This window comes from Myotis davidii, unplaced genomic scaffold (assembly GCF_000327345.1).
Source record: "Myotis davidii unplaced genomic scaffold, ASM32734v1 scaffold149, whole genome shotgun sequence".
In the NCBI taxonomy this organism is placed as follows: domain Eukaryota; kingdom Metazoa; phylum Chordata; class Mammalia; order Chiroptera; family Vespertilionidae; genus Myotis; species Myotis davidii.
Window position 1 is genome coordinate 1,111,105 of NW_006352194.1, and position 4,944 is coordinate 1,116,048.

Below are 4,944 nucleotides of genomic sequence, written 5' to 3' on the forward strand. Positions count from 1 at the left end.
CTCGGCTTTCGCAAACCTGGATGGACCCACCAGAGGAGCCCCCGACCCCACAGTGTGCAAAATTCTTTCCATGCTCCTGCTCCTGTTTGCTCCTCCCAGTAGATGTCTCACGCCTTTACACAGAGGGGAAACAGACCCAGAAAGTGCAGTGGTGCCTTCCCCAAGGTCACATTGCAGGTCGGTCGCTGAATCTGGACAACTGGATGGAAGCAGCTCAGCCATGTACGCCCTCTGGGGGCTCAGATACCTGGGTTTCCTCCTGCCATTGGGGAGGAACACATCCTGCCCATTTCCCCCACAACAGAAATGACCCTGCCATACCCTCTCTAAACACTGGCCCAGACGCCAGGGACCTGCCTCCGTTTCCGTCCCTTTAAAGGTGCCATCAGAGATGGGAAGTCCCTGTAATGGGTGGGGCAGAGGCTGGAGGGCTAGAAACTAGTTCATAGGAATTGGGAACTGCAGCTAACCCGGGGCTCAGGGGGACCCGCCAAAAGTGTGGCCAGTGTGATTACTGCCCAGGCTGAAGAGGAGGCAGATGGGAGAGCTGCACCGTCTTGATGTGGAAGAGAACAGGGAGCCGCCCCCTCCATGCTTTCAGGTGCCTTAGATTGAGTGGTTAGGACTGGTGGGCGAGACAGCTGGGCTCCTGAGAGGCAGCTCAGAAGGGGCTCAGAGAGGAGAGAGAGATCCATGAGGGGACCAGGCTCTATGAAGGAAGGCTTAGGAGGAGTGAGGGAAGTGTTCAGTGTTTGGGAGTGGTGGAGACTCACTGGAGGACAAGTAGAGGGGATCAGTGAGGGCAAGAAGAGGGGTTCAATGACTGAAGGCCCAGGGAGGGGGGAGGAGTTTAGTGGGTGCATTGGTTCTAGAGGAGGGTCACAGAGGGAGAAGGAGAAGGGAAGTTCAGTGAAGGAGATAGGGCCTCTGGGACTCACAGGGGTTCAATGGGGATAATGGAGGCTCAGGAGTTACCAGGTTGCCCCCAGTAAGACGGAATGTCCTGCTTAATGGTGTCATCCCTTTGAATGAGCTCCTTTGTGTCATCAAACCTAGTGTCTTTCTCTGTGCAGCACACACACATCATCATCATCATCACTCTGGGGAGATTGACAGGTGTTTTGTCTGAAGCAGGCAGATCACTGCTCCCAACTTCTGGGGGATGAATAAGGGGAACAAGACTAGGAATTACCCCCATCACCAGCCAGATCCAGAGAACCAACCAGTTAAAATCCCACACAGGGCCCATCTGGGTGACCTTGGGAAAGTCCTTTCTCTAAGTAGGAAGAAATACTCAACCTATTTTTATCTAGTGGATGAATGTTCTCTATCTCCCCACATCATACATGAGAAAGGAGCATAGGCCCTGACTGGTTTGGCTCAGTGAATAGAGCGTCTTCCTGCGGACTGAAGGGTCCCAAGTTCGATCCCGGTCAAGGGCATGTACCTTGGTTGCGGGCACATCCCCAGTAGGGAATGTGCAGGAAGTAGCTGAATCGATGTTTCTTTCTCATAGATGTTTCTAACTATCTCTCTCCTTCTCCCTTCCTCTCCGTAAAAAAAAAAAAAAATAACCCTCCCAAAAAAAAAAAAAATCAATAAAATATATTTTTTAAAAAAGGAAAGGAAGGAAGGAAGGAAGGAAGGAAGGAAGGAAGGAAGGAAGAAAGTATAGCCTAGCTGCCGTGGCTCAGTGGTTGAGTGTTGACCTATGAATCAGGAGGTCACAGTTTGATTCCGGTCAGGGCACATGGCCAGGTTGTGGGTTCGATCCCCAGTGTGCGCCTTCAGGAGGCAGCTGATCAATAATTCTCTCTCATCATTGATGTTTCTGTATCTCTCTCCCGCTCTGAAATCAATATAAATATTTTTTTAAGAAAGAAAGGAGCATGAGCAACCTTTTCTTTCTGATGAGAAACCAAAGCCCCGTGAAGTAGAGACTTGTTCAGGATCACACAGCAGATAAGTGGTCAAGCAAGAATTCAAACACAGATCTGACCCAACCCGAAGTCATAGCTCAATCTCCCTGCTATTCTCTGATATGTCCTCTCTTCCTATCCTCTATGGCATTTCCCACAAGTTATAGATATATATGTATTTGTATATTATTTACTTATTTAATAGTCTCTCACCCTAGACTGGTTTTGCTTATCATTAGACTCTGCTGAAGTTAAGTAGGATGTTTGGCCCCAGAAAGCATCTAATAAACATTTGTTTGAATTGAAAAATAATACAAGGGTAGATAAAGCTTGTTGAGAATAGAAAAGTCCCCTTCGTCATGCATTCATTTATTCATTCATTCTTTGACACATTTGATCATTACCTACTCTGTTTGGCTGGCTGCTGGAGTTTAGAGCAATGATCAGATGGGGCCCTTCCCTTAGGGAGCAAACAGGTTAAGTGGCATACAGACATGTGATGGCAGTTCAGCGAGGTACCTACTGGGATGGGGAAACGCAGAGGCTCTGGGAACATTAAGTCCAGTTGGATGGGGAGGGAATCGGGGAGAGTTCTCTGCAGATGATATGTAAACCGAGACCTGAAGGATGAATCAAAGCCAGTGATGCAAAGATGGTTGGGGGGTGGGGAGAAGGAGACAGATTCACGATGAGAATACTGCTTGCTCAGGATAAGAGATGAGAGCTTTGGCATTTGCCTGCTTTGTTCCTGGCTTGCTCAAGCCCTGGGCTCTGCACGCTCAGAGTGGACAGGGGCCACAGCCAACCCCCTCTCAGTGCACAGCCAGCCTGGCAAACACAACACTGGGAATTAGGAAGTACATTTTTAGACTGTACTAATCATTGCTTTATTCTGATCTTTTTAAAATGTTTTCATTGCTTTTAGAGAGAGGGAAAGGGAAATGGAGAGAGAGAAAAACATCAACGTGAGAGAGTAACATCGATTGGCTGCCTCCTGGATATCCCCCACTGGAGATCAAGCCCAACATCCAAGCATGTGCCCTGACTGAGAATCCAACCAGTGACCCCTTTGGTGCATGGGATGATGCTCAACCAACTGAGCCAGACTGGTCAGAGCTGTTGTTGTTGTTTTTATTTTTATAAGTTACACAGTCCTCTTGTAGAAAAGATGGGAAATAGAGAAAATATTAAAAACTTAAAATTAGAGAAGAAAGGAATCTAGAATTAGAGAGACTTAAGTTTGAACTGCAGTTTAGTCCTAGCTGTGCAATCCTGAGAAAGGCATGTTTTCTCTGTAATCTTCAGGATCTGAGAAATGGAACTGCTAACACCTACGGCCTAAACAAAAGCATTGATAGATGCAGGGATTTGTCCAAAGTATCAGAAGCTGGATATATCTGTCCTTGGTCTGAGCAAGAGACCGTGAAAAAGAAGGGGCAGCTGTTGTAAATGTTTCCCTCCACGTCCTGCGTGGTTCAGGGTTCAGGATCTGGAAGAGGAGCCGCACACAAATGAAAGAGAAGAGACAGGAGACAATTTGGAAATATTGGGGGGCCAGTCGGGTAAGTCCAACTCAAGAGGAAGGACTTCCACTGGTGCTCAGGCCTCACCAAGCTTTTATTGATCTGGGATACACCCATAGCATAGTCCTTAGGTAGGCAATTTCCAATAACAGGCAGACTAGCCCATCAGCAGGCAATTTCCAGTAATAGACAGACTATCTTATCAATAAGGATTTATGTGACTGGTGGGGAAGTTGCTTCAGCTACCATTGTCTGGATTAACAGTGGGTGTAGGGCTCTGACCTTTGCTAGGGCTTCAAGGGTCATCAGCCTGATGTAGTTCCTTGTCCACACCTCTCTGCTAGTGAAGACAATAGGTGGTTTTCCACAGGCAGCCCTAGCTGGTTTGGCTCAGTGGATAGAGCATCAGCCTGCGGACCAAAGGGTTCTATTCCAGTCAAGGGCATGTACCTTGGTTGCAGGCTCCTCTCTGGCCCAGACCCTGTCAGGGCTCCTGCAGGAGGCAACCAATCGATGTGTTTCTCTCACATCTAAGTTTCTCTCTGTCTCTCCCTCTTTCTTCCATTCTTTCTAAAAATCAATGGAAAAATATCCACGGGTGAGGATATTAACAAAAACAAACAAACAAATAAATAAAGACAATTAAGCGTTTAAAGAGACAGAGAGGGGGGGCAGCTGAGAAGGACTTGAATCCAGAATCCTGTCCATTATATCCACACCTCTTCCAGGGCAACAGCCAACAGAGACAGAGTTTTATGGTGGGAGAGTGTGGCTGTGGCCCAAATCAGGATCCCCTCCATCAGCTGAGAGTGGGGTGGGGCAGGAGGTCAAGGCCTAAGAAGTCTACTTCTATCCCAGCCTAGAAGATTCAAGACCTCTGCTAAGAGATCCAACCTCTCTCTTTCATTCTCTTCCCTGCAACCTGACCTGGCACCCTCTAGGATGTGATATCAGTTTAATAATTTAGCAGATGCAGATAAAGATAGCAACTCTGAAAATAAACCAGCTGGGCTCAGCCTCCATCTCCTCTTTCCCCAGCAGACTTCCTGCCCTCCCCCCAAGGTTTCTGGTTGCCCCCATACCTGTCAGTGCCCCTGCCCACTAATGGGCACCTGATTTGACGCCTCCTCCTTTGCCTTCTCCTAGCCCTTCTCCTTCTCCACCCTCCTCCTCACCTCTCCTTTCTCTCAATTCTCATATTAAAAGCTGTTATTTTAATTAGAGCTTAACAGAATCTTGTGCTGGAAGTCAGAAGCTTCGATTTAATTCATTATGTGCACTGAGCAAGTATGTCCCTTCTCTCATGTCTCTGTTCCCACATTTCTAAAATGAGGCCTCTGAATTCCTACGTGTAGCAGAAACAAAATGTCTGGGCAGTGGCAATTACCCGGACAGGGGACTAGATGTCTTTCCCATGAAGACACAGCTGCAATATCAGTGCCATCTCAGCCAGCAGCACTACAATCCATCTGCTGCTCCATCCAGAGAGCTCACAGGTTCTC